Source organism: Crocodylus porosus, unplaced genomic scaffold, assembly GCF_001723895.1.
Source record: "Crocodylus porosus isolate Cpor-Errol unplaced genomic scaffold, CroPor_comp1, whole genome shotgun sequence".
NCBI lineage: Eukaryota > Metazoa > Chordata > Crocodylia > Crocodylidae > Crocodylus > Crocodylus porosus.
Window position 1 is genome coordinate 7,250,149 of NW_017728922.1, and position 20,503 is coordinate 7,270,651.

The 20,503-nt window shown below is 41.9% G+C and overlaps 1 long non-coding RNA gene across 1 annotated transcript in view; it reads right to left on the reverse strand.

The window, feature by feature from the left end:
• Positions 1–4,114: 4,114 nt before the first annotated feature.
• Positions 4,115–20,503, reverse strand: part of LOC109313333 — a 47,630-nt gene continuing 31,241 nt past the window's right edge. The window contains exon 2 of the long non-coding RNA XR_002102021.1: positions 4,115–4,228. This is a non-coding gene — a long non-coding RNA (uncharacterized LOC109313333). The remainder of the gene's footprint in view (positions 4,229–20,503) is intronic.

Genomic DNA, 20,503 nt, shown 5'->3' on the forward strand with positions numbered 1-20,503 from the left:
AGAAAGCCATAACTATGATAAATTTAGGCACTGCTTCTCTCTGACTAATGTAGGCACTAAAACACTCCATGAATATCCTGCTTTGAAACGTGTCATATTTCTGAGAGGCCAATCAATCTCAGGTTCTCTGTGGACCACATTAAAATACATTTGTCACTGTACGTTTATGAAATATTGATGGTGTTTTGGGGAGGGGGGCTGTTAGAAGGTGGAGAGGTGGATCAAAAAAAGTAGGAGGGGGAGCTCCTTTAATGAATTATCTTTAGGTTACAAGAAGAAGAAGAAACAAATGCAGAAGCTTATTGTGGATGAGGGTGAAAAACAGCAAACAGAGAATTGCTTACAGAAGGAAGATGCTTGTTGGATTAATGGAAGAGAAAGATCAAATGGGTGAATATGTTACAGTGACACTGTCAAGCATTTCAGGCTCAATTTGACTTAGATTTATCATTTCATTAAATCTTTCTTTTCTTCCTAAAATCTGGAATTAAATTTTTTTTAAAAATCAGATTTGGTTAAATTCCCAATTTTCATTTCGTGAAATATTTCATTAGTGCTGAAAAATGGTAACTGAGATCCGAGACTCATTGCATTAGGCACTGGACATTATATATGTTATGATATAAAGACGTAGTAATAATTACATTATTATCTGTCCCAAATAACTTACAAACTGAACAGACAAGACTGATGAAGGAGAGAGAAGGAAAATATAATCTATAATGTACAGGTGAGAAGCTGAAGTGAAAAAATCAGTGATTTGCTCAAGACAAGAAAGGAAGTTTGTAGCAGAGCTGGGAAGTAGAATAAGAGCACGTTAACCAGTCCAACTGCTTCAAGCCAAGACCATCCTTCCATTCTGTGCCTCCGACCTAAGAAATTCTTATGTATGTACCTAACTTCACACTTGAGTGATACCGCCGAAGTCAATGAAACTACTCATGAGTGTAAAGTTTGTCTTTTGAACATTATGTTTGTATAGGAAATGTGGAATGATGCCCAGTTTTGGTGTGAATAAATTTGGTACTGGGTCACAATATTGACTATTTCCGTCAACACAAATAGCCGCTTTCTCAGGTAAAAGAAAGAGTAGCTTTCACCTCAAGAACAAAAAAAATTCTCACATGCTTTTTCAACCTACAGAAATCTGAATTTTTGGTAAAAAAGTCAAGTCATGTTGTAATAAAAAAGTTCCGAGTCAACAAAGAGCATGTTTTGTGTTCAGTAGCAAAACAAAAATTAAGGCAGAAGCACAAAGTTATTCATTTTTCACAAATATGAATCTTTTTATTATTTTGGCCCAACACAGCAAACATGTCTCTCAGCTCTCAAACAAATCCCACTCTTCTTAAACAAATTATTCAGCTAATTTATACATAGACCCAGTCGTCATTTCTTTTACCATAACATAGATCAGAGCTAGTTGGGAATTTTCCATAAACGTGATTTTTTTCAAAGAAAAAATTCAGTTTCTAACAACTGGAATTTTTCTACCGGGGGGCAGGAGGAGGGGCAAGGGGGCAAATTAAAAAAAAAGAAACCACCAAAAAACAGTGTTGCATTTAGCAAGGTGCTCTTTCAGTTACTATTTGTCTAGGAGATACCAAAACATACTTCTGTTTGGTGGCACTGCCTTGGATTCTTCCACAGCAAAAATGTGCATATGGAAAATCATTCAAGGGAGAACATTTTGTTTATTCAGTTGAAATATTAATCTGAAACAGTTTATAATGATTCAGTACCTCATGGGAAATATAGCTGCTATGCCTTTTCCCTTTTCTCTACTACTAGCTGGGTCCCTTGGACCAGTGCACAGTGCATCATGGCACGTATATACAGATACTTCTGAACTGAGTTGTGTATTGCTTATGGCTTACAGTACCAAAGTGCCTAGGAGTGGTAGTTGTGGACCAAGATTATGATATGGGCATATAAACAAAACAAAAAATGGTCCCAGACAGCTTTGAACCCTGATGTTTGGTCTCAGTTTGGCATGAAAATCATACTGAAATATCAAGAACACTGTTCTCTTACTGATGAAATCACTGCACAATAATGCATTTCACATGCATCATTTTGGGAAATACCTGCAAGGACAGGCAAGATGAGAATTCATAGTGTGTGTAATTCAGAAAGTCTTCCTCCCATAGGTTCCTCTGCCATACAGGTCCTTCTCTGCACGTGAGATTCTGGTTGATGCCAAGTATGAAAAGTCACAAGGTAGGAGTTAAATGTTGTGTGCTAAAGGGAGGTTAAAAGTGAACAGTGGGACTGGGAATACCACAAAAACCAAGCCTGAATTTCTGAGGCAGTTCCACAGCAGAACTCCAATAACTCGTTAGCACCTCGCTAAGGACCTCGTTGGCATCATAAGGACTACTACCCATATTCTTTCTCCTGTCATAGCTCATCCTTAATTCTTTGTGAAATGGGAAACGTACTACGAGGGAAGCACCTAGTCTTCCTACTCCCAGTTCTCGGCTCTAAATTTAAAACATATTTTGAAGTCTGGGCAAAGGCCTGATACTTTTCCAGCACCACATGGAGTATTCCTGGTTCGGATTTTTTGAGATTTTACTGAGCCAGTTGATTTGGGACTCCTAAGCAAATAACTGCACTAAATCTGGTTACCCAAGGAAGAGGATATACGGAATAAAGTGTCTCATTCTGCTTAATGGCTACAAGAATTCTTCCAGATTTTAACTGCCTGACTTTGTTTATCATTTCATTCTTTCCCTTAGTTGTCCTTTAAATCACCCGACTTAATAAATAGTACCAAGAAATGGAAATCAGCTCCCTCTAGTGGGGTTTGAAATGACCCGATATCAACTCCTTTGAACTTCATTTCCCCTAACCCACAGGAAATACTGCAAGTTGTAGAGTTATAATTGGGATGCCTATTAGGAACCCAGCATGGGAAAGCCCAAATCCATATGTTTTATTATACCCAACATTGAGACAAAGCTAATGATCAGCATCTCCTGAGACCTGTCCCTTCTTCCGATCCATATTCTGAAGAAGGTTGTTACTTCAGGCCTCTTTCCCCTCCCACTAGAATATCTCAAATGTATGGAAATAGACAAGATTTCTCCCCACTCTCCTCTATGTATTTTTTCTTTAACCAACCTTCTAATCTCTTTAACTTCATTCTATAATAAGGAACATGATGTCCCTTCTGATGACTCCTTGGATACATCCCTATGAGTGTGCATATGTACTTCCCTAGCACAATTATGTGCTGCTGCTACTTGTCTCCAGGGAACGCCTTGGCACACACCAGATGGAGTAAGGGACGCTGGGGCCAGTACCTGGGCTGGCCTCAGCAGCCTTACCTGGGATCCTAGTGGCCTTCCAGGGCAGCAGCAGCAGTGATCTGGGCATGCAGAGCCTGGCCAGCAGCTAGAGTGAGGCTCTGGCCACCCAGGCTCCAGTTCTGGGTGGCGCACGCTGCAGCTATGTGCACTGCCCCACTTCATTTTAAGGTTGGAGGCGGTGTTGTTTGGTTGGTTGGTTGGTTTTGATATTGGGATTGCCTGGTATCTAATTTTGGCTCTACACTTGAAAGCCTCTTCACGTACACCACATGCGTTTTGCAGTGCCCCAAAAACTTTTGAGGTGCTGCAAAGTGCATGTTCCCATTCATCTGGACATACCCCTTTATTCATCTCAAATGGGCCAAAACACTCAGAACAGATACCAACAAAACACCACTCTCATCAGACCAACTTGCCAAACAGTTTTTTATACAAGTACTTATCTTCCTAGAAACACAGGATTGTCTCCAGCACCACACTTTTTCCAATATGATTTTAAAAGTCAAGAATCAGGGATTCCATCACTTCCCTGTAGAGACTTCCACAGATTAGCACTTCTCATTGCCAGCTGCAATTTCCCCTTTAGTTTAATTCCATTATTCTGGGTTACTACCCCCTTGGTATCAACCCTAATAAAATTTCTTGCCAGATTTATCATAAACCAGTTCTCAATATTTCCAACACTGGGAACAAGCCAGGACCCCCTCCCGTTGATCAACATGGGGAGGTGATCGTAGCACTAACGTTAAGAACCCCTCTGTGTATAACTTCAACAGAAAGTAACTAAGTAAAATTCTGTGGCCTGTGTAATGCAGGAGGTGGAACAAGATAACCTACTGGTTCCTTTGGGCCCACAGTCTCTAATGCTCTTGAGGGCATTTCCACAGAAAATCAACTCCTCGTCAGTGATGCACCTGCAGAAAAATAAAAAAAAACTTGATGCAATTTCCCCTTCCTCCATGTGCACTCCTCCTCCCCCTACACTGTCATGTGGTAGCCTAGGCTCATTTCTGGCCCCTACTCACTTATGCATTTATTGATCCGTGTGTATGACAAAATAAAAATAAGCTCTAAACAAGGTAAAGCTGGTTGCCTGATTCATTATGCTCCAAGATTCATGTCATCTTTGATAATGCTCTGCATTCAGCATTTCCATGTGCCCTGTATTTACATTTCTAAGCACTCTATAAATACTTGCTATGTTGTACAGACAGACCTGGCAGGTCTGCTCTCACACAGGAGCCCATCACCCTTTTGGAACTTCTTCTCCCTAGGGGGTAGCCACTAAAGCAAGACATTATTTGATTGCTGATTCATGTTGGTTTTTGCTTTTGCTTTCTTTGTTTTATTTAACATTTCGACTTGAAGTGGTTGCAGTAGTGTTTGCATGTAGCTTAGTTGATAGTATAAGTGGGTTGGTTTCAGCCATCCTTATTCAGAACAGTGCTCCACTAAGGTTGTGTGTGATCAAAGACTGAAGCAATATATTTTTAGTGTCCAACTTTCCACCTTAAAGGAACCTGATTTTCAAGAAGTGCTGCATATCCAACCTTGGGGGCGGGGGACACTGGACACCCAAAAATGGAGCCACCCAAATGCAATGGTTACTTTTAAAAAATTAGGCTGCAGTGCAATTCTGAGGGATATATATAGAAAGAAAACACTGTACTCTGAACAAGAGCACTCACAGAAGAAAACTTGATATTGGAAGATGTAAGTTTAACAAAGTGCTTCCAGAAAACCTGGTCAGAAAGCAGGATGGAATTACCAGTACTTTTTTTTTCCTTCTAAATTGTATTTTCATTAAAATTATGTGAGGAGCCAGTACATCCTACTCAGTTGCAATACCAATACAACAAAGAGCTGTTTATTAATTAGCTACAGGCCAAGAATTGATGCTATTTAACAAATAAAAAAAATACATTTTTACAAAACTGTAAACTGCTCCAAGGGAATCTGAGAGAAAGAGGAACTGAAAGTCTGAATAATCATTGAATAATCTGCCCGTCTCTAACTGCAGTGTGGCAATTGTGACTGGTTTTAAGGATAGCTTTTTTGTATTTCAAAGTTGCAGCACAGTTTTAGAAAATCTGGATGAATGAATAGGTTTTCAGGCTGCTAAAGCTTTCGCTTTCCCTTGAAACAAGGGGTCAGTCATGCAGTATTTGGAGTGACTGACATCAATCTTGTTGTGTGTAATACATTACTACTAACATAGCTGGTCTTACTGGCCATCATGTTCAAACTTGAGCTGTGGACAGACAAAACAATTTCTCCATTCTTATTTAAAAGCCTGATACCAATTTTAAGGATTTAGTGTCTGTGAGTGCATATCAGTTGTTTCACAGTAACTGTTTTATGGGATCACTCCTATTCCACAGAAAGCAGAAGTTGGACTGGGGCAATTTACTCCAGAATAAAAAAAAGCTGTTAAATTATGGTGGCTGAGTTTACCCTTCCTGTGAGAGTGAGAGAGAGATGGGACACATGGAACAGTTTCAACAGATCAGCTTCAGATTGCTCCTCCACCAACCTCCCCTTTTTAAATTAGTATAATTGTTTCATCTGTCCATACCCTTTGGAAGCCTACAATGCAGGCACTAAAATCCATATCCAAGCAACTAAATAAATGGCCTAATTTTCAGAAGAACCAATTAACTTTCCTCATTTCAGTGTGCTGGAGGATGCTCAATTCCTTTGCAAAAAAACCAGATCACTTATTTAGTTGCCTAAATATAGCTCTCTCTCCTGCAGATTGTGGCCTTTCTTTCTCTTGCCTCAGTTTACCCATTTGTAGCAGAGGGATAACAATGTTCTCCCTTTGTGCAGGGCTGGGTTATGCTTAATTAACTCCCCCAAAGAGTTCTGCGCGTATCGAACAAAAAGCTTTATTAATGATGTATGAACATTTTTTATTATTTATTTTTATCTTTGAATCTTTTTTTTTTTGGTAAGAGTTTAACAAAACCACTCTCTCTCTCAAATTCCCAGACATCCCTGTTTGTACAAAAGGCCTGTACTCAGCCCACCGACAAACTGGCACAGATGTGGAAGTCTTGACAAACCAATAACATTTGAATATGAAATGAGAAGCTGCCTGTCATTTTGTCAGGAAGTGTCTGTCCAACGGAAACTGTCCAGCCTAATAACAGTGTCATCTGGAGTGACAAAGGGGAAGAAAAAGTCATTCATAAAACAATTAGAAGCAATGTTTCAACCTTGGGGGGCTTCCTCAGGGCATGGTGAAACTAGGACACAGCAAAACTAAATGACATCCTGTTCTTCTGTAGCCCGAGGAAGGCCCTATGGCCAAAATACCTTCTCTAATCTGATTTTGTAGTTTTGACAAACAGGTTGACCCTTCCCCTGCTAATTATTTCTTTGCAACTTGTTACGTGTTGATGCAGCTCTAGGTTTGTCCCTTCATTCTTAGAGGTCACAAACATAAGTTATATGTTTGTATGAGACATCTATAAACATTTTGTTGGCCTGTTATACTGACCCAACCAACTTTAGGTAGCTTACTCGGGGAGAACCAAGGAGCTTCTGGACTCATATCTCCACTGCCTTTCACCTTACACATTTATACTTACACTCAAGGTACAAGACAATGGAGAACAAGGCCCAGCAATTTGAAGATGTCACAATTAAAAAGAAAGTATGGCATCTCTAGCATAAGTTTATTGCAGCTCAGAAATGTCTATAGTAACTGTAGGCACATAATGTGATGTGCAAGGCTTTTATGAATGGGACCCTTGTGGCTTCTTGTCAGAACTGAATCTGAAGTGATGATAGGACATTTGTAAGAAGTCTTTCCTGGGATGCTGAAGGACTTCCATGAGGAATTACCTTCAAGATTGAACTCTAGAGGCCTTTAAGTAAAGAGTCCTTCCAAAAAAGTTGAAGACTTTTGATAAAAGGTACCACACTTAGGGTCACCTCAAAATACTGTAGGAGCTGAACTGCTGGGCCTAAAACCAGTTACGGTAAGGCATTGGTTTAGTATAGTTTGACTGACCCACATTGCTGCATTAATAGTTGGGTTAATGCTTGGTTTGCACCCTGTTTGTGTATGGGAGGCTCTGCTGTAAAGCTTCAGGGTACAACCACACTGCATGCTACAATTTTAGGCTGAGATACTCAAGCTAGCCTAAATGAGCTGCATGTTACTGCTTCTTCTGATACCCAAACTAGCTCAGAAAACTGCACAATACACTGCAGTGATAGCAACCCCTTAGATGAAGTACCGATGAGTTCATTAAAATAGCTAGACAGCTTCAGCGATGGGTATTAAACAGCTCATACGTGTTTTATTGTATAGTTTTACTTAAGTTATTAAACAAGAGGTATGTCCAGTTTAGCATGAGAGCCAAGATATTATATAGTGCTTCTACTGTGATAGTATCTAGGGAAATAAAGGAGGATATAGACCCCTCTTTTCCAAGTGTTATACAAACGTGTGAAAAGGCCTTGAGGCCTCTGTCTCATAGAACTTAATAAAATTATTGCTCAATTAGCAACATGGCCAAAGTGAAAAATGTGGATCAAGACTCTGATTCTGCATAGAGGTATGCTTAGATTTGGGTTTTGGAAAAGAATACAGGGAGGGTATGTTGTACAGGCATGGGCCACAACCGAGGAGAAAAGTTCACGCCATAGCCTGGGATATGCTGAACAGTACAGGCTATGGCATGAACTTTTCTCCTCGGTTGTGGCCCACGCCTCACCTCTTACTGCCCCTCCTGCAGTGTCATGCCCCTAGAGGTATTATTTTTCGAGTCCAAGTTCCTGCAAATGTGTGCAGGAGTAGGAGACTCTTTGTGTCTGCTCTTACCTACTTTGTGGATTCAGACTGGACAAGCCACTCTTTACCCTTCAGCATACAATACAACTGCAGTATCACTTCTTCGTCCTTCATTTTCCTGTGATATTTCACAGCACAAATAAGTTAGGCATGATCTTGAGGTTAAGGCAATGGACTAGAAACCAGGAGCCTTTGCTCCTGCTTCTGCCACTGACTTCATTTTCACCTGCAGCAAATCACATCCTGTGGCTTAGTTTCCCCATCTCATTAGTTTCCCCATTAAAATATGTGCTACCGAAGTTAGGATTCTGAGGATACAGCATTAGTGCTTATACTGCACTTGGAAGTCTGAGCGATACACTGATGTTCTGTACTTCATGTTGCTGAAGTAGGTGCTCTGAGGCTTTATCTTGCAGTGGTTAATATAAACTGAAACAGAGTAGGGCACTGAGCACGCAGCCAATAGGAAAAAGCAGCAGTGAAAGAATGCTGCTTATTTAAACCAGGGAAAGACGGTGGAATCCATTATCACTACTTCCTTCACACACTCTCTTACCTTCGTGCCTGATGTCTTTGAATCAAACCTAGAAATGCCAAACAATGCTTATATTTAAAAGGCCTAACAAGACTACAGACTGTCATTTTCTTACTTTCCAGAAAGTTAGGAACTAACCATCTTTCCTGATCACCCTGAAATAAACATCAGAATTGAAGACACAAACGTTTTGTCTCTGGCAATGAGATGAAAATTCAAGATGGGTTTCACACCTATGCAGTGAGATAAACGTGTCCCATTGCTGCATGGCATATGGTTTGAACTAGGCTCTGAGCAGTAGTATTATGCTTACTGCATAGAGGTACAAGTCCTAAGGTCTTTCTAATTGGTTTCATGAAGGAAACATTGCCTTCTTATCGTGGCATTTTTTCTACCAGGTAACAATCAATACTCATGCCTGATTTAATTTTAAATATAAAATGTGCTCCCTTTAATTGAAACTTTGTGCATAAACAAGTTTATTAAGTTAGACAGAGATGCTGCAGAGAAACAGTGCTACAAACTGCCCTCAGGCTGATCCTTCCTAGCCTGCCATTAGTTGCTGTTTCACTTAATTGTTCGTGAAGGCAACTAAGTGCTTGATTACATTATTTTCACATTAAAACCTTCTTTTGACATAGGTTCTTTCTTACAGGCTGATCTTTCAAATACACTTACCTGGACAGGAAGTTTCTTAAAGGCAACGGGAGCTTTACAAGTGTAGGAAGTTACAAATGTGGCTGGAGCTCTTGAATTCACACTGGACTACAAGCTTCAAGCCAGAGAAGAATTTCAGGCATCCACCATAGAACAACTAGATTCAGCTGAAGGTCTTGGACATTAAAAAAAAAATCCCCAAAGCTTAAAACAATTGTCAACATAACATAGTTTCTTAATGAAAATTGGAAATTGCTCAAAGACACCCAGCTGGGTGCCCCAAAAGTAATATAATAAAAAGAAGTTACGCTGGTCACCAAAAACAACCCTTACACTCCATCTTGAAGAACTGTAACAACAAATTTGAGGGACAACCTTTCAATATATAAAGATTATAAAACCGAGACTAAACAAATTGAAAGTCTAAAATGCAGATGACTGATAAGAGAAATTAAAGAAATCGGAGAAATATCAGTGGTGAAAAGAGTCAGACAACAAGAAGGCATTTTTAAACGTATTAGGAACAAAATACCATAAGATCAGACATTGGACAATTGCTTCATTCAGATGGTAAAATCATAAATAATGAAGCAAAAATATTGAATATGTAGTTCTTTTCTGTATTTGGAACAAAACAGAAGTATTTCTCCGTCCCATATGACGATGCACCAGGAACAGAAAGTTTAAACAAGATGTGAGGTGGCAACAGCCAAAGATAAAACATTTTATATTGACAGACCCAGATACCTTAATGTGCGGACACAGAACATTTCTTTCACATAACCTGCCCCAGATTTTAATCCACAGTAAATTTACTTCATTATAAAGAGCAGACCCATGATTACCTCTCCCAAACTGGCAGCCCAGGAAGTGCTATTATAGTGCCTAACCACTAGGTGGCAGGAGAGTCAGTTTGCATTGTCCAAGTTATCACAGTATGAACTCAAATAGAGAAGCAGACACGCAGTATACACATACTATGTAGAAACTTTACTATAAAGTTACTATACTTTTTTTCAAGAATCAACTTTACCTGGACTTGAATTGTTTACTTTGTAATAGAGCTGTGTACCCTGCGTACTAAGATTAATTTGCTACTTATTAAACATTTTGTGTGCCCAAATCCTGAAATCCAAGGGCCTTAAAGGAACTAGCTGAGGACTAACATTAATTTAACAAATACTGGAAACTGAAAAAACTCCAAAGGATTGGAGGACTGCCAATATTTTTAATAAATATTTGTTTATTATTTACATAAGAACCCAATGAATTACAGAGTAGAAACATAATGGAATAGGTTATTCATGTCTATCAACAAAGAATTAAAGACTAAAAACATAATGGCTATTCAGCAAGGTTTCATGGAAAATAGATCTTGTCCAACAAACTTGTTATTTTATTTCACGGGGTTACAGCCTGATTAATAAAAGGTAACTGTCTTCTTTTTGTGCACTTGGATTCCTCAAGGCATTTAACTTTGTATCACATGGCAATTTGACTAAAATATTTGCATTACCTGGAATTAAGGGGCACATATTAGATTAATCAAATACTGGCTCACTGCCATCTCAAAATATAGTTATCAATGAAAAAACATGAATGAATGGGACAGTTTCTTTTGTTTCTTTCCCCAAGTACAGACATGCAGGGGCCTTAGGGGGAGGTTAAATCAATTCAAAATGGCTGCCTGATTGCAGGTAAATCAGAATGGGGGGACTAGCAGGGGAGCTAAGAGTCCAGCAACCTGGAGGGGTTTGGGGGTCGCTGGGGGATGGGGGTTAGGTATGTCCTACAGATGGGGTAAGGATGGGGGGGGGTAGCATGTCCTATGGGTGGGGTAGGAGGTGGCAGGCATGACCCACATATCGGGGGGCAGGTGTGACCCGTGGGGGGCAGGCACTACCTGCAGGTGGGATGGAGTTTCCCCCAGTGAAGCAACACCTCCATCCCTTCCACTCTGCTCCTCACTGAGACTTACTTGTTGGGCTCTGACAGAGGCAAACACTAATAAAAGAGGCTGCACCTGGAGCTGCTTGTGGGATGGAAGTTGAGAGGGCTGGCTGATTGCGAGGGAGAGGTGGGGAGCAAGGGGCCAGAGGGGTGAAAAACAGCCCAGTGCGAGGGGGTGGGGAAGAGGAGGGGGAAGGGGTGAAAAGAGCAGCCCCTGGGGCTGGGCCCAGTAGTTGGGTTTTCCCAGCCCGGGGGGGTGCACAGGGAAGGTGGACAGAAGCTTCATGCACCAATTTGAGCTAAATCAAGTAAGTCTGATTCCGCATAGATCCAGGTTTATCTTAAACTGGGTTCTGCAATTTTTAAACAAGTTTGTATGCATGGAACTTCTGTACAGATACAGGTTTAGACTGATTGCCTGTCACTGAGACTGGGTCTGAAAGTGTAAGGCTGACAATGGAATGAGCTAAATTCAAACTGGGCAGCCATTTTGTACCTGATTTAACCTCCCCAAATGCCTCTACTCAGTCTAGGGATCAGTTTTTGATCGGTCACTAGTCAGTAGTTTATCCTCAATGACTTGGATGATAATATAATACTTTTGCTGGTAATGTTTAAAGAGGGCAAAGATTGATGAAGAAGTAGATATTACTCTCAGAGTGATCCGAATCACAATGCTGTAGTCAAAATGCAAAACCTCATTCTGTAAACTCATCCACAAAGTAACACCGATGCTGGGTTTTGCCCATTAGGTAACAGCTGTTAATCCGATATAAAAAGGGGCATATGCTTTCAAAGAAGCTAACTGTATGCACTGCACATTTTCAGAAACTAACTTAGCACTTGAATCAATCAAGTATTATGGTAATATTTTGAAAAGTAAAGGTGTTCTAGGATCCAAGAGCCATTTCTACATAAGAGACTTATGTCAGCATAACTATGTTGACTGTGGTAAGAAGAATTCTGATCCTTGACTGGCCATCTGTGCTGGCAGAAACCCTTAGTGCACTTATAGCCAAACTGTGCTGTTACCTGGGAATCTTGTTCTGTACATGGAAGGAGCACAGATTTGTTAGTATAGCTGCTACCAAGCTTTCCCAACATAGTATTCTAGTATTTCTGTACTGATCAAGTGCTGTTAGGGTACATACTGCCTAAATACCGCTTTGAAAGATGATTTAGGAATTTATGAGCTTAAGTGCCTGTCTGTCTGGGGAAACTGGTGCAGAATAAGCTGATGTGTGAATTTAAAATACAACAGCTATTCTGTACTAACCTTGGTGTCTGGACCATTTATTCCACAATAAGTGTCTTTGTGCTGCTTAGATTAACCCGCAAGTTGTTAGCTATCATGCTTTAAATTCCCACCCTTACTTATTCCACAATAGTTTCCCCATATAGACAAGCCCTAAGTGTCACTGGCTTTCTGGCTCTTCTGGTGGTTATGAGACCTTAAGTGAGGTGTCCTAAAGCTGAAATGTAAAAGGCAATAACAGAAGTCATGTGGCCAAATATTCCAAAATCATCTTGTTTCAATTTCTTTTTCTGCAAAATTAAAATCAATGCTTTCCCACTGCACAAAGTTCATTTTCTTATGTGTGTACAGCACTTTGAAAATACAAAGTCTTAAATATACATTATGATAGGTCCACTAAATCTCACTATTCTGTTTATTAGAAAGAGAGAGCCTAACTCCTTACCCTGCTGTCAGTCTCAGGTTTTGTTTGGCAGCTTTTCATATTCATAAATACTGGAAAAAAGTGTAACATGGAAGGACTAGGCTAAAAGATGGTGGCACTGTTGTAACAGAATGATGCAGTGAGCGGCACACTAACACTGGCTGCAGTCAGAAACCAGAAGTTCAAAGGAAAGTATAAAGGTTGTGCTTTGATATGCTATGGCAAGAATTCTTCTTGACTTCCTCCAATCAACTTGTGCCCAAAAGCATGGGGATGGGTAGTCTTTATAATTTCATCCTATGTAAGGTGAATGCAGTTGCTAGTTTTATCCCTATAAATAACAGATTATTTTGAGTAAGCTACTTTAGTAACATGCAGCAGTGAGTTCCACAGATCAATAGTGATTAAATATTTCCTGGAACTGAGTATTTAAAATGAAAAACAAATCAAAAAAGGGGGATTTGGATTTCAAAGTGGCATATCTTACAGAGCTGCGAAGAGCAAATTCGCAGTCAAACATAGTCCATCTAGTTCTACCTGAGGCAGCCTTGGATGTCCTTAAGCTTAAGAGGGAGTGGGCAGGCAGGTAAGTTGAAATCAAGGAGAAGGAGCTGCTGAAGCCGTCACTAAGGTCCCCATAAATATTCCCTATGGGCCTCATTACACATTTGAGCAAACATTACCTTCACTCACACAGCTAAATTTCCTGTTTGCTTGGCTGATCAATTCCTCATCAAATTTTAATGTGGGGTTCAGGCCGTCTGTGGTGTTTTAATTAGGCCTAAGATTGCACAGTGTTGGAGGCAAAGCTAAGAACCATCTAAATCCCCTCTGCCTATATATTAAAAGAGAGGTGGAGGGGGGCAGGGGGGAGAGGAAATGAAGAGGCCATGCACTAATTAGCTCCGGTTACTAGGATAAGTCTGCTCTCTAGTGGTCACATCTCAAAGAGAATACAGTATACAAAGTGGCTGTGGAAAATGAGGTAAAAAGCAATCAAACTTCCTCATCGAACACAAGGCAAATATGCAACAAAACCCCACTGATGTTGATCCCTGGAACAATTTAAATACACTTTGCCCCTGAAAAAAGTCTTGCTTCCTCCCCGCTTCCCCCCGCCCCTCCATTTCCCCTTACAATTGTTTATTACTTTTATCGGTGCTCTCTGTTTTGGCACAACAGAGGGAAAATTCGGTGACCAAAGGGTTTCCTTAATTCATATGTATTTGGCCCTGATCGGCATAAGGGTTGTGAAATGTGCTACAAAATGCAACTATACACCTTGCTGTTTATGACAGATTGAAGGGGAAGTCCTTGCATTGCCTGCAACTGAGTATTCTGATCTGCATTTGGTGACTGGTGAATCTTAGTTTTCAATACCTCTTTTCCCATTACATACAAGCTTTTCATCTAGCTAACTTTATAACTTACCTGCATGGCCCTCCACTAAGGTAAGACAGACTGCCCCATATTTTCTTGCTTTTTTTAAGTGCAAGGTGAACAGAATAAACAAGCTAATACCTGGAGACTTCTACCAATATTATACCATACCTCTCGATTTGGGCAAGGACTTCAAAATCTGTACTAAAATATAAACTTTATTAAGGACTTATGCAGTCAAAAGACTTGCATAGATTTCAAGAAGAGCTGCTATACCTAAGGCAACTGAATTCCCTGAAAAAGACCCCCAGTACCTGTCCATAATAAAAAACACACTCACATTAGACAGCAATAGATGGAGCAATAGATCAGATCAAAGCCTTCCCACAAGGCGACAGCCATTCTTTCCATAGTTATTGAAAGAGGTTTTTGCATGAAAATAAAACTCTCCTGTTTTGAATTAGCCATAGATTATAATGCACACATGCCCCAAGTTTGAGATTTTCAAAGCTGACAAGGATGTTTAGCCATCTAACTCCCATTACAATGAAGAAAAATTGAGTATTGAAGAAGAACCTAAACCCCTTAAGTCAGGCTGAAATTTTCTAAGTTATCCTGTATTTACTGTCTGTACATACAGTGAAATAAGATGCGTGGGAAGCTCCGAAATCAAATGAATTCACTGTTCCTTTTGCCAATAAGATAGAGGCTATTTTAATTGATGCCTCATATAATACAAAAGGCTGCTGAAAACCAACAGGCATATGTAACACAACCATTTACTTTAGTGCAGCAGGCAGCAATCCTCAAACTATACCTGACTCTCTGGGTTGCTCTGATCACAGGTTCTTTGAGATGTTCTGCATAATAGAACAGCTGCAACCTCTGTCTACCCCCAAAGCATGGGGTATAACTGAGGAATATCACATGCCAGCAACTCTGTTCCTTCTGCCCAAGTCAGCACCGCTCACAGAATGAATCCCAACACTTTACTGTGTGACCCTAAATTTTCAAGCACTAGAATGGGTGATCACTGTATAGCACCCATTAACGAATAGTAACCATGTGGCTACAGTCTCAGACAGAGGCAGGGTTAAACTGATTTGGAAAAAAGACCTTTAGAAAAATTAACTATCATCTTAATTCCCCTTAAGATCCTGTCTAGACCTGGGAAGCAAGGTATGTTTAGGAAGCCTTTCAGTGAACACATGTTAATTAGGCTATTTATAAACCATTAACCCTAGCATACACAGATACTAGAATTTAAAATCATATTTACTGGTAGTCATACTTGGGCTTATGATGGCATCAGTTCTGCACCTTACCCTGATTAATGAATATTTTCAGGCAGAGTCATTGCCTACATCTGTTGGTAAGTGGTGCTGAAAGTTTGCTAAAACCATTTCATTTTCCTCCTTTAGCCTGGGCTTAAAGAACAGAATTTGATCCTCTATACTGATTCTTCTCAACCCTATTGAAGGAAACGTTATACAACACTCACAGTCATTTCCCACTCTACAGATATTTTTTCCAATAAAATGTGACCACTCAAACACAGAGGGTGAAGGAACATGGGAGGAAGAAAAACAGGAACGTTTGATTTTTTTTTTCCTTTTTCCTTTTTTTTTTTAGTAATGTAATGATTTTCAGCCAAGTAAGCACAGGGTGGCAGTGGGTTTTTTTTAATTATTATTCTTGTTTACAATAAAAGCCAACTTCTAGTCCACATTTCTGATGACTTGTATTGGTTATACTTATGGTAAATAGCAGCAACATCTCTGCCTTGGTTACCTTCCTACCTTGTTGGGAATTTTTTATCTGTATTTATTTTTCTACTAGCAAAAAGCAATTATTTCAAAGCTCCAGCCACCCACTTTAAATAACCCTACTACTTTAGTACAATGCTACTAATACAAGAATGGCTGCTACTATGTGGTTGTAACACAACCATATAATAGCATCATACAATGAATTAAGTTTTTCACTAGAAGTGTGGAGTTACATAACTACAAACAACATATCACACAGCATATCACAGATGTCACAGAATTTTAACCTTCCCAAACGTAAAATAAATATTGAGACAACCACCACTATTCAGTCATTTTCACTAGGGAAGTACAAGATGCTTCCTAATGCAACTGTTCCCTTCAGTTCAAACTTCAGGTGTCCACAGAAGCGTGTAGAGAAGCTAGGCCAGCAAGAGAGCCCCCACATTGGCCTGTGGGTACCCATGTTGCCCATTAGATGGGAGTAGGTGTCATTCACCCCAGGCAACCTTTATTTCCAAGGGGTTCCTACCGTCAAGAATTCTCTCTGAATCAATGTTATCAATCCCACTTGTAATTTTACAAACTTCAAAGGGTTAAGACGGCAAGCACATTTATCGACTGGTGCTTCTTGGTGGGATCAGTAAAGCATGACTGATTAGAGCCCAGTTCTAAAGAGCCCAGCTTTGTGAGGCTGGAATAAATAGGAGTCTGTCAATAACTCAGATCTAGGCATATTGACATAGTTTACAGCCTCAATAGGCAATTAACACTTTACAGTGGATATTACCCAGTGGCCTCCCCATGTTTTACTGCACATTTTCTGCCGTCAGCTGCAATATTGAAGGTTTAGAATAAAAATGATATTGGACAGACTGCACCTTTGTTCAGCTGCATGAGAAATTCTCTTTAACATCTGGGAGAGATCACAGTTTTTCTTTCTCTCGTTCACTCTCTCACACCCCTTGTCTCACTTTCTCTGTCATTTACAGTTTCTAGCCCATATTTGGTGAACCTGAGACATTCTTACTAATTAAATTGCCAAAACTCCCCGAGGGAAATCCATAAAGAATGACAGACACAACACCCAACCTTTTCACCTACTACATGAATAACTAAGTTCCAAATGAATGCCTCATTGGCAGTTGTCCTGTTTTGATAGCTAACCAAAACTAAGCCGAGACCTCTTAAGACAAAAATAGCTGGAACCAGAGTAACAACAGTTACCTCCACTATAGAGGTTCAGCATCTGTTGCTCTTGGATTATGATGGACCACAGCAGATCCTGCAAGCTGTGCCCCCATATTGGAAAACAAAAACATCTCCAACATGGTGGTTTTCTGTTACTTTCTTCTCTTTGGTGCAACATGCCAGCTGACAGCCTTAGAAATCTGTGGATACATGCTTTACTGTCCTGTGGCCTTTTTGAACTAGCTATGACAAGACAAAACAATCCAAAAACAACCATAAGGGTATACTCACAGCATCTGGCCCTTCATTATGCACAGAAGCATTTGCTGTCATGTAATAAATAGCTAGAATCCAATAGGAGTGATGAACCAGATTCAAGTTTGCAGCAGCTTAGCCTGAACTGTCTATAAAGGATCCATAACAAACAGAACCTTAAGGCTAAGTACAGGTAGTCAAGAAGCTTGAGGCTGAATTGATTCAGCCTTTGCAGGTTAGTCTAAGCTGCAGAGATTTAATTTTGGTCCAGGAAGTGCAGCCACATGCAGTGGCTCAGGACAGAAGCTGGGAGATATTAGAACATGGCTTTCTGGCACATAGCCAGCACGGGCTATCTGTTCGCTTCCTCTTCCTGCTGCCCGCAAAGTATCTGGGATTTGGAATCCAGAATCATAACAGCAGGATTCTTCAGGGTTGCTTATCACTTCTTCTTCCTACTTTCAGGTGCCTCTGGGATTTGTAGTCCATAGTTGCAGCCAGCAGTACATTTTTAGCAGGGTAGGGCAGCTTCCAGTTTAAGGCCTTTTGAAAAACTGGTTTATGTCCACTGAACTTCTGTTCTGTTACAGGTTTAAACCAGTTTCTGATGACTTAAACCAGTTTATGTGCAAGTTCTGTCCCTAGCCTAAATGCTTAGGATAAGCTTTACTAAAAAATAAGAATACTTACAGCTAAAATAAAAAATTGCAACAGGGAGAGGTTCATTACAATACGACCAGGCCAAAGTTTCAGCTGCTTGCCCCTGCCAAATGTAAAGAGCCAGCAGTGGAACAGCATGCTGGGAAAAAGGCAGTCCTCCATCATGGAGTTCGCGCAGGAAGGCACGCAGGAGGGCCCGAGACCCTGCCTGCAAACCCCCCAGGGTAGACAGTCCCAGCTGTAGCCATCGTACCTGAGGCATGACACGGATGGGCACGTGTCGCACCCTGAGGGTCCCCTCGGGCTCTGCGCCCTGCCCCCCGGCACCTCAGAGACGGCCACCCAGACGGAGCCCATGGTTCCGGGCTCCACGCAGACGGAGCCCCTACCTCTTGGCTGCGGGGGCTGCCTGTCCCTTTTTCAGGCTCTATCAGCTGGGAGCATGGCCACCTCCCCATGTGGGGTCTGCTCCCTTTTGGGGTCTCTGGCACGCCAGCTGGAGGAGCTCCAGGCCACAGTCCAGAGATTGCATGCCATCAGGGACTGTGAGCAGGAGATTGACTCCTACTGCCAGGCCCTTCTCCCCCGGGAGCCAGAGGGTAGACCACCGTCTCCCTCCAGGACAAAGGAGGACTCTGAGACCTCCCACTCTGTCCAGTCAGGGGCATGGACCAAGGTGGTTAAGGGCCCTAAGGCCCGCCACACCAAGGCCCCTGCCCCACCAGAGTTTAGCAACAAGTACACACCTCTTGCTGCTCTAGCAGAGCCTGCCAAGATGCCAGCTCCCACAGGCAACACAGGCTCAACTGCAGCTACCACCCCTGCTCTCCCCAAGACAAAACACAAAGTGTTTGTTGTGGGAGACTCCTGAGGGGGACTGAGGGGGCAGTCTGCCACTCCGACCCCTTAGCCCCGGAAGTCTGCTGCTTCCCTGGGGCCCACATCTGGGACATTGTAGAGAAGATCCCTAAGCTCCTCCAGCCCACAGACCACTATCCCATGCTCCTTATTCATGTGGGCACCAATGACACGGCTCAGAGCGCTCCCAGCCGGGTCATGAGGTACTACAGGGATTTTGGTCTGGGGGCGCAGGTGGTGTTCTTCTCAATCCTCCCAGTCTCGGGCTATGGACTGAGGAGGGAGAGGAGGATCCACGTAGTCAACCAAAGACTGGGGCGCTGGTGTCATCGGGAAGGCTTTGGCTTCCATGACCACAGCTCGCTCTTTGGCGAGAGAAGCAGTGAGCTGCTGGGAAGAAATAGCCTCCACCTCTCTCCCCTGGGGAGGAGGTTCTTCTCAGCCAGACTGGCTGACCTGCTCCACTGGGCTTTAAACTAAGCCTGTTGGGAGACAGGGGGGACTACCGCCACTGCTGGCCCACTGAGCAACCCTTGCAAAGCCAAAAGGCCAAGGCACTTAAGGGAGCCCACCCCTGCCCCAGTCCTGGTACAATCTGTAGGCAAGACAAGAGCCCCCAAGGGGACACTTGCCTGCCTGTACACAAATGCCAGGAGCTTGGGGAATAAGCAAGAGGAGCTCATCCTCCTGCTCAATGCAAATAATTATGACATCATAGGGATAACAGAGACCTGGTAGGACTCCACCCATGACTGGACCTCGGGTATAGATAGCTATACCCTGTACAGGAGGAATTGTCTAGATAAAAGGGGTGGGGGTGTAGCTCTCTATGTTAAGGAAAGCTACATGTCCCTGCAAGTTGATATTGGCGACCAGGGTGGATGACTGGAGACCCTCTGGGTTAAAATCCATGGGGAACACAGCACAGGGGACACAACGGTGCGAGTCTACTACAGACCTCCCACCCAAAGTCCTGAGCTTGACCAGGAGTTCACTCGGGAACTGGCTGAGGCCGCATACTCCAGGACCATGGTTGTCATGGGTGACTTCAATTACCCAGACATCTCGTGGGAGGATCACTCAGCAAAATCCGAGTGGTCACAGAGCTTCCTCATATGCGTGGATGACCTCTACCTGACTCAAGAAATCTATGGGCCAACAAGAGGCAAAACACTGCTCGACCTGGTACTGGCTACTGAGGATGACCTAATCAGCGACCTAGTGATTGAAGAGAAGCTGGATGACAGCAACCATGAGCTGATCATCTTCACCATCCACCATAAAGCTGGCAAGGCAGTCAGCAACACGGAAGTCCTTGACTTCAGGAAAGGCAACTTTGACAAGCTCAGGAGGCTTGTCAGTCAGGCCCTAAGGGACCATGACCCCAGGGAGAGGGGAGTTCAAGAAGAGTGGTTGCTCCTCAAGGGAGCGATCCTCAATGCACAAGCTAA